We start from the raw sequence: 10,117 nt of genomic DNA, 5'->3' as shown, positions 1-10,117 counted from the left end.
GAGTTGTTGTAGTTCTTAAGCTAGTGACACGGTTGTTAAATGAATCAGGCTTTCCCATTGACTTGGCATGTCAGAAGGTCGCAGTAGGGGGATCACCTGACCCCCGGGATGTTGCAACTGTCATAATATGAATCGGTTGCTAAGCGTCTGAATTTTGATCAAGGGTCAGATGAAACATGGCTATAAGTCACTTTCTTCGGTGCTGTATTAATATTGAACAGTCACTAAACAGTCTGTTGTAAATCAAGGACTACTTATGGCGTCTACTGATCCATACCATAATTCTGTAAGGTTTTCCACCATGTGCTGGGTTGCCTTGATGGAAACAGGGAAGTTTATCATTATTGTTGGATCATCGATAACTCGGCTAAATGGTCCCTGCTTAGGGAAGGAGCTAAGTGTTGTTGCTAGAGATTGTGGTCACTCTGCATGCTGAAATTCTTTGGAAGACTGTTGATAACCTTCTGTTGGGATAGGCAAGAAGAGCCTTGTATGATACAGGCCGCCCTCAATTTACAACTATTCATTTAGCCACCATTCCGAGTTACGGTGTTGCTGAAAAAGTGACTTAGCAATAGCACTTAAGACTGCTGTCTTATGGTGCTTTCCAGCCCCTCTCTAAGCGGGTTACAGAGTCAGCCTCTTGCCCCCAACAATCTGGGTCCTCATTTTACCCACCTCCGAAGGATGGAAGGCTGAGTCGACCTTGAGCAGGTGAGATTTCTACTGCCGAACTGCAGCTAGCAGTCAGCTGAAGTAACCTGCAGTACTGCACTCTAACCACTGCGCCACCTCGGCTTTTCTTATAACTATTCCTCAAACTTATGACAACATCCCTGCGGTTTCCTGATCAAAATTCAGACATTTTGCAGCCAGCATGTATATAGAATAGAATAGTATAGAATAGAATGGAATAGAATGATGAGTAGAGTACAGTAGAATAGAATAGAATAGAATAGAATAAATATAGGAAAGATTATATTTGATGTGTGTTCATATAAAGAAAAAAAAAAACAGAACAGAATTGGAAGGGACCTTGGAGGTCTTCTAGTCCAACCCCCTACTTAGGCAGGAAACCCTACACCACTTCAGACAAATGTTTGTCCAACATCTTCTTAAAAACTTCCAGTGTTGGAGCATTCACAACTTCTGGAGGCAAGTTGTTCCACTGATTCATTGTTCACACTGCCAGGAAATTTCTCCTTAGTTCTAAGTTGCTTCTCTCCTTGATGAGTTTGCATCCTGTTGCTTCTTGTTCTACCCACAGGTGCTTTGGAGAATAGCTTGACTCCCTCTTCTTTGTGGCAATCCCTGAGATATTGGAACACTGCTATCATATTTCCCCTGGTCCTTCTTTTCATTAAACTAGACATACCCAGTTCCTGCAACCTTTCTTCACATATTTTAGCCCCCAGTCTCTTAATCATCTTTGTTGCCCTTCTCTGCACTCTTTCTAGAGTCCCAACATCTTTTTTTTCAACCCATTTACGATGATTTGCAACATCCCAGGGTTCACAGGCTCACCAAAGTTTCCTTGGGAAAAGAATTTCCGTCACTGGACAACTTGAATGTGTGGATGTCAGAATATCTAAAAAGGCTTCTTCTACCTTCCAGCAGATGGCTGAAGGGAATCTCCCCCCGCCCCTTTCCTGTTTTATTTCTGGAACTTGCATAGCTAAAGTTCACCGCCAAACTACGATTCAAGAGCTAAGAGCTATTTTGAATGGAGAGCTATTTTAATCCTATTGGATTTCTTTGGACACTGTTCTACCAAGCAGTTAATTCCTTTTTTTTAAAAAAAAATATGGACTTCCAGTTCAACCCCTTTATGTTTTTTCTAACTGCAGTAGGAAACATCACACTTGTCTCTCAGTTTAAATCTTAACTGCAGTATTAAGAGTAACAAGAGTTGGAGGAAACCTTGGAGGCCATCTAGTTCAACCCCCTGCTCACGCAGGAGGTCTATACTATTTCGGAGAAATGGCTGTCCAGTCTCTTCCTTAAAAGCTTCCAGTGACGGAGGCTTTTAAGAGGAATTAGAATTCTTATAATTATTTTGTTATTTATTCATTTATTTCAGAAGTAATAAAATAATTCCAAGAATTCTAAATTCCTCTTAAAATGAAAATTTAGAATTAAACCCCCATTGGAGTGGAAAATTCATTTTTAAAAGGTAACCTAGAGCAGTGTTTCTCAATCTTGGTGGTTTTAAGTTGTGTGCTCCAGTAATGGTATCCTCTTTTCTTCAACACCGGTTCGATAGCGGTAGCGTTGCGCGCCTGGGCGTGCGCAGAACCTTCTGCGCATGCACGGAAGGTCCGTGATGACGTCTGGGTAGGTGGGCAGAGCCTTGGGCCACCACCGCTACCGGTTCACCCCATCCGGTGCAAACTGGCAGAATATCACCTCCGGTGTGCTTCACCTATCTCGAAGCTGCCACAGTTGAAAAGCATTGATCTGGAGAATGCATTTTCATCATTTCAAGATTGTGTGTGCCAACACAGAGAGACAGGTACAGATGTGTACACAAATGTGCACAAAATTTGTATACTTATCCAAATTAAGTACATAGGCAGATGTATGTACTTGCCTAAGAGAAGCAGCCTAGAACGAAGGAGAAATTTTCTAACGAGAACAATGAACCAGTGGGACGACTTGCCTCCAGAAGTTGTGAGTGCTCCAGAACTGGAAGTTTTTAATATGAGATTGGACAACCGTTTGTCTGAAATGGGATAGGGCAGGGGTGAGTTGCTGACGGTTCGCAACCTGCAGGCCAGAAACACGTCATGCGTGCATGCACTCTTGAATGCAAATTGTTCTGTGCACATGTGCAGAGCAATTTACAGTGAAATGCACACGAGCAGTCACAAAAATCCAAAATAGCCGGGGCCAAGTGGCAGCAGGGCAACTGGTTCAGGGGTGTGGCAGGCCTGGGTTGCTGCCGGTTCTGCGACCCAGGCCTGAATTCCACTACCGGTTCGGCTGAACCAGCAGCAAACCACCTCTGGTATAGGTAGTCCTCCTTGAGCAGGGGGTTGGACTAGAAGACCTCCAAGGTCCCTTCCAATTCTGTTTGTTTGTTTTTCTTTATATGAACACACATCAAATATAATCTTGTTTAAAAAAGCTTCACATCTTTCAATATTCATTAATTTTAAGAAAGGAAGGAAGGAAGAGAAAGAAAGGAAGGAAGGAAAGAAAGAAGAAAGAAAGAAAGAAAGAAAGAAAAGAAGATAAAGAAAGAAGATAAAGAAAGAAAGGAAGGAAGAAGGGAAGAGAAAGAAAGAAAGAAAGAAAGAAAGAAAGAAAGAAAGAAAGAAAAAGAAAGAAGGAAGGAAGGGAGGGAAGAAAAGAAAACGATTTTTAAGGAAAAATTTTTTAAGAAAGAAAGATTTATTAGGCTGTCCATAAACATCAAGGGATGACTCCCAATTCACCACTTAATTTAAAAAAAAAACTGCAATATAAAACATCACTTTAACTGCATTTCTTCCTAACATGTCCAGGCCCTGTTTTAACTCTACTTCTTTATATTCAGGTAGTCCTCGATTTAAGACTGCAATGGAGCCTGCCCATCAGAGTTGTTAATTTATGAAGGTCATAAAACCGATTCATGACCTTAGTGGCCTGATTATCTGACTCTTTTTGGGACAGTCATTAAGTGAACACAAGAGGTTATAAAGCGATGACACTCTTTCCCCAAAACCGGATGTAAATGGAAATTTTCAGCCAAACCATCCTAAAAATGGAGTCATGTGACCACAGAACACTGCAAACAGCCAAAAATGCATAGTCACAAGACTGTAGCGGTGAGCAACCATTGGAGCTTCAAATCTAGGTTATAAGTAGCCCATCATAACCTCGATCAGTTGCTAGGAGACCGTCTTAAATTGATGACACTGCTGGTTTCTCCATTGGTTATTTTCCCCTTTATAATTTTAATCACACCATTGATCTCAGACAGGCTGGGATGCTACATTCAATCACATCACGTCCTTTAATATTCTAATTTAATAATCATCTTCATGTGTCCCGCTAGAAGCGACAACGTTCATTATTATTTTTTTGAGGATGACCTCACGAGCAAACAAGGGCAAGCACGAGTGTTCTCTAAAGCATTAATTTTGTCTGAAGAATTGTTTTCAATATGGATGGATTTATTTCCTTGTTGGCAATCATGACTTTTGGCAAACGTTTCTTTTTTAAAAAACTAAGCATTTCGAAGCAACGGGCTATTTCAGAGCAATTAGTGTTTCGGTTTGTTAATTTCAAGGATACATGCACACATGTTACAAAAAGATGTTGAGACTCTGGAAAGAGTGAAGAGAAGAGCAACGAAGATGATTAGGGGGCTGGAGGCTAAAACATACAAAGAACAGTTGGTGGAACTGGGGATGTCTAGTTTAATGAAAAGGGGACGCAGTGGCTCAGTGGCTAAGATGTTGAGCTTGTCGATCAAAAAGGTCAGCAGTTTGGTGGTTCGAATCCCTAGTGCCACGTAATGGAGTGAGCTCCCATGACTTGTCCCAGCTTCTGCCAACGTAGCAGTTCAAAAGCAGGAAAAAAATACAAGTAGAAGAAATAGGGGCCACCTTTGGTGGGAAGGGAACAGCGTTCCGTATGCCTTCGGCGTTGAGTCATGCCAGCCACATGACCACGGAGACATCTTCGGACAGCGCTGGCTCTTCGGCTTTGAAACGGAGATGAGCACCACCCCCTAGAGTCGGGAACGGCTAGCACGTACGTGCGGGGGGAACCTTTACCTTTACCTTAGTTTAATGAAAAGGACTAAGGGATGACATGATAGCAGTCTTCCAATATTTGAGGGGCTGCCACAAAGAAGATGGAGATAAACTATTCTCCAAAGCACCTGAGGGCAGGACAAGAAGCAATGGGTGGAAACTAATCAAGGAGAGAAGCAACCTAGAACTAAGGAGGGATTTCCTGAGAGTGTGAACAATTAATCAGTGGAACAGAAGTTACTTCCAGAGGTTGTAGGTTCTCCATCACTGAGGTACGGGCATTAAGAAGAGATTGGACAGCTATTTTTATGGAATGGTAGAGAGTCTTTTGCCAGAGCAGGGGGCTGGGCTAGAAGTCCTCTAAGGTCCCCTCCAGCTCTGTTTTCTGTTATTCAGTGTAGACTGCTCAAATATTACAGCTAGATGAAAAGCACACATTTCTACACTTTTCCAACATGGCTATTTTTTTTTATTTTAAAAAATGGGTAAATTGCAAGCCCGCTTCAGCCAGTGAGGATGTCTTAATGGGTGAGTGGGACTATTGCACTTGTGTCCATTAAGTTGGTTCCGTTCCAGCTTAATGAATGCTTTCCCTCATTTCATTTTTAAAATGCAATTGATTCAATGATCTGATTCGTGACCGAACAGGAGCACTCCAATTAATCAATCAATCCTGTTGTTTAGGATAAAAAAAAAAAGGCAGAGAGCAAGTAGGAATAATTGTAAGAGAAGCATTCAAGCAAGGAAGAGATGTTTTAGGTAGTTGGGTAATGAAACATCTGCAAGGAAATAACCACGTTCAGATAGCACCAAGGAATCCACAGTCCTCCTCTCCATAAACCCCACTCTCCTCCGGCACTGATGCTGTTACTTGGATAACAAAACGTCTGCAAAGAAACAACCAAGCTCAGAGAGCATCAAGGACCACACAGTCCTCCTCCTCCTTCCTGCAAATCCCACTCCCTTCTAGCACTGATGATGTTATCTAGTTGGGTAATGAAACGTCTGGAAGGAAACACCCAAGCTCAGAGAGCATCAAGGACCACACAGTCCTCCTCCTCCTTCCTGCAAATCCCACTCCCTTCTAGCACTGATGATGTTACCTAGTTGGGTAATGAAACATCTGCAAGGAAATAACCACGTTCAGAGAGCACCAAGGACTCCACAGTCCTCCTCTCCATAAACTCCACTCTCCTCCGGCACTGATGCTGTTACCTACTTGGGTAACAAAACGTCTGCAAAGAAACAACCAAGCTCAGAGAGCACCAAGGACCCCACAGCCCTCCTTCTCCCCCTCCCTGCAAACCCCACTCCCTTCTAGCACTGATGATGTTACCTAGTTGGGTAATGAAACATCTGCAAGGAAATAACTACGTTCAGAGAGCACCAAGGACTCCCTGTCCTCCTCTCCATAAACCCCACTCTCCTCTGGCACTGATGCTGTTACCTAGTCGGGCGATGAGATGTCTGCAAGGAAACACCCAAGCTCAGACTCCACAGTTGGGGATAAGAGCCATCCTTTGCTCCCTTGGGTTCTAGATCGCTAGCCTCAACTTATCAATCTGGCATGGCTGAGAAGGATTGACGAGGTATCCACCCCAGCCGGGAGAAAGAAAACAGATCGTATACATTCCAAAAACTGGGGAAAATGTCGGTGCCTTCCCCCCCCCCCCCCGCTTTTTTTTAATTTAAACATGTGTGGGCCGACCTAGTTGAATAGAAAGGTAAAGGAGATGAATGCAAGGCAGCCCTACATCTGATTTCCATATGAAAAACGGACGGAGCAGCCTCTTTTCCAAGGTTACTCCTGCTTAACTCAAGCCCAGCAACCCCGAAGAAAAAGATAAGATCCAGGCGTCCAATAAATCACGACAGTCCTTCTTTGCGCTTCTCAATTTATCTCTGCCAGCGGAGAGACATCAGAGATGGGGAAGACAGACAGGGGGATATTTTACCAGGGCCTGGAAGCGAATCAAGAAAAGGAATACAGTTAACCGGGTGTCTCAGGCATGAGCCAAGACAAAAACCACATTAAAAATACTAGCTGCAATCTCTTGCGCTGGTAAGAAGGATGGGCGGGCCAAATGAGAAGAGGCAGGAATTCAACATGGTATTGTGGGGGAAGGAGAGACAAGAACAGAAGTTTTAGATATTAAAACAGTGATTGAATGCAAACCCCAAAGACAAATTCACCTTGGTGGTTTGTTTGGGGGTGAGGGTGGGGGGTGGAAACAGGACTGGAAGCTCTTAAAGCCAAATCAAATTTACCGTTAAAAAATGAAGTTGTCTAACAATTTTTGGATGAAAAGAAGAAGAAATTCTGCTAAATTGATCACTAAAGTGTGTATGAGAGAATTTGGTCTCTGTACATATGATATCTAAGTTAAGGCAGCATTGGGTGTTGCTCCTTGCCTCCAGATTAATCTAAACCTATCAGTGGCTAAGATGCTGAGCTTGTTGATCAGAAAGGTCGCCAGTTCAGCAGTTCGAATCTCCAGCGCCGAGTAACAGAGTGAGCTCCCGTTACTTGTTCTAGCTTCTGCCAACCTAGCAGTTCGAAAGCACGTAAAAAATGCAAGTAGAAAAAATAGGGGCCACCTTTGGTGGGAAGGGAACAGCGCTCCGTATGCCTTCACCGTTGAGTCATGCCGGCCACATGACCACGGAGACGTCTTTGGACAGCGCTGGCTCTTCGGCTTTGAAACTATTTTTCTACTTGCATTTTTACATGCTTTCAAACTGCTCAGTTGGCAAAAACTGGGACGAGTAACGGGAGCTCATTCTGTTACATGGCACTAGGGATTCAAACCGCCAAACTGCCTACCTTTCTGATTGACAAGCTCAGTGTCTAGTCACCGAGCCATCGCATCTCTACAATATCTTCATCATCGAATTCTCGCCACATTAATATTCCTCTTTTTATATATATCTCCTCCTTTCTAACTTCTGTTTCTATTGGTAAAATACATCCCGCGTCAAAAATTATTCAGTTGCTTCTTCTTAATAGCAAGCGTTAATCTATCCATTTCTGCACATTCTAATATTCTCTTAATTATACTCTCATCTGATGGAATCTCACCATTTCCCAATTGCTGCACAAATACAATTGGAGTCTCTTTGTTCTTTGATGTTGTTTTTGGAAGTGGGTCTCGCAGGCCCTTGGCTCAATCTAAGTAAGGTGGTGTTTATTGTGGTGCATGTGTGTGTGTGTGTGAGAGAGAGAGAGAGAGTAGAGAGAGAGAGAGAGAAAGAAACAGCAAAAGAGCAGGTTCCTTAATTTTCCCAGCTAAGTCAAATCAACCACCTTGGCATCTTCACCAAAAGATGTACAGTTCACTACCTTGTCAAGGCGGGATATTAAATTAAGCAATTTTCATCAGATAACACATCTTCTGGTTCATGTAAAATGTCCGGCAAATCGTTGAGCTCATAATTCAAGCTGACTGAAAGTGAGCTGTTAATCCATTTCATTTTGCAGATATGCCATTGCATGGCTGAGAGGCCAGTTCAACGGGTGCATTCCCACTGAAGTTCTTCAGACATTCCTTGGGGAACGCCTCACCCCCCCCACCCCCAATCCTTTGATTTTTTTTTTCTCTCCAGGTCTAGCCGCAAAACTGGGATGGCTCTTAGATGAGTTGTGTGACGACACCCATCCGGGTCTTCCAAAGAAAGCAAGAACAACCCCTGTGTTTCAAAGGTTGTTTCTTGGACTACAATACATACTTGGTTGGAAATAAATAATATATAATAACCAGTTGAGAAACACTGGGATGAGTAGGGTAGGGTAGGGTAGAATAGAATAAAATAGAACAGAATAGGAAGAAAGGAGAATAGAATAGAATAGAATAGAATAGGAGGAATGAGGAAATAAAATAGAATGAAGAATAGAGTATAGTAGAATAGAGCAGAATAGAATAGAAAGGAGAATAGAATAGAATAGAATACAGTAGAGGAATGAGGAAACAGAATAGTACAGTAGAGGAGAGGAGAGTAGAATAGAGTTGGAAGGGACCTTGGAGGTCTTCTAGTCCAACCCCCTGCCTAGGCAGGAAACCCTACCCCACTTCAGACAAATGGATACCCAACCTCTTCTTAAAGACTTCCAGTGTTGGAGCATTCACAACTTCTGGAGGCAAGCAGTTCCACTGATGAATTGTTCTAACTGTCAGGAATTTCTCCTTAGTTCTAAGTTGCTTCTCTCCTTGATTCGTTTCCCACCCGTTGCTTCTTGTTCTGCCCTCAGGTGCCTTGGAGAATAGTTTGACTCCCTCTTCTTTGTGGCAACCCCTGAGATATTGGAAGACTGCTCTCATGTCTCCCCTGGTCCTTCTTTTCATTAAACTAGACTGACGGATCAATCAATTGCACTCTTTCTAGCGTCTCAATATCTTTTTTTATTATGGCGGCAACCAAAATTGGATGCAATATTCCAAGCGTGGTCTTATCAAGGCCTTATAAAGTGGTATTAACACTTCGCGTCATCTTGAGTCTATCCCTCTGTTGATGCAGCCTAGTACTGTGTTGGCTTTTTTGGCGTGGGGTGGGACCCTCCAACCTAGGGGATTGCAATGAAATTGTTATTGAAACCCTTGTGTTATCTACCATGTTTCCCCAAAAATAAGACAGGGTCTTATTTTCTTTTGACCCCCAAAATAAACGTTTGGCCTTATTTTTGGGTGGTGTTATTATTTTGAGGTGCAGGAGGATGCGAGCATGGTCACCTCATGGCTGCTGCTGTGTTGCATCATTTTCAGGCAAGGTCTTATGTTAGCGCATGCGCTCAAAATCTCGATTGCGCTATTATCCGGGGAGGTCTTATTTTCGGGGAAACAGGGTATACAATTTGTTGTTTTGCCATCCTTGTTTTCACCTTCTTTTTTCTCTCCTTCCCTTCTGGTTTCTTTTCTTTATTTCTGCACCACAGAAGAAAGGCGTGGACATCGATTTCCACCCCAGGGTTCATTACAGATAAAGGCCCCAAGACTACACATAATAAATACACGTGGGAAGAAGGAGAACCGCTAAGGTCTCGATGGTTGCATCTTTTTGTCTTTCCAAGCTCTCTCTGAGTTAAGTCTTCCCCTTGGAGCAGCCTGTAGGATTTGCTCTCCAATTCTTTCCAGCTGCAAAGTCGGGGAGAAGCCCTGATACGCGGTCTCCCCCACCCCACTGCCCCAGTGTGGGAAGGAAACATTTGCCAGAGGAGCTGCCGAATGCCCCGACTCCATTTGTTTTGAAGCATATGGAACGTATTGTGGTCTGCGAAAGGATATATTTTAAGAATTCCTCCTGTATCTTCTCAAGGCCCTGGCGTGCTGCAGGTGTTCAGCAAAGGTTGACGAACATCATGCTTCCTTTTATCGTAAGGACTG

The sequence above is a fragment of the Thamnophis elegans genome, chromosome 13, assembly GCF_009769535.1.
Source record: "Thamnophis elegans isolate rThaEle1 chromosome 13, rThaEle1.pri, whole genome shotgun sequence".
NCBI classification, from domain to species: Eukaryota; Metazoa; Chordata; class Lepidosauria; order Squamata; family Colubridae; genus Thamnophis; species Thamnophis elegans.
This window is presented reverse-complemented; position numbering follows the sequence as displayed.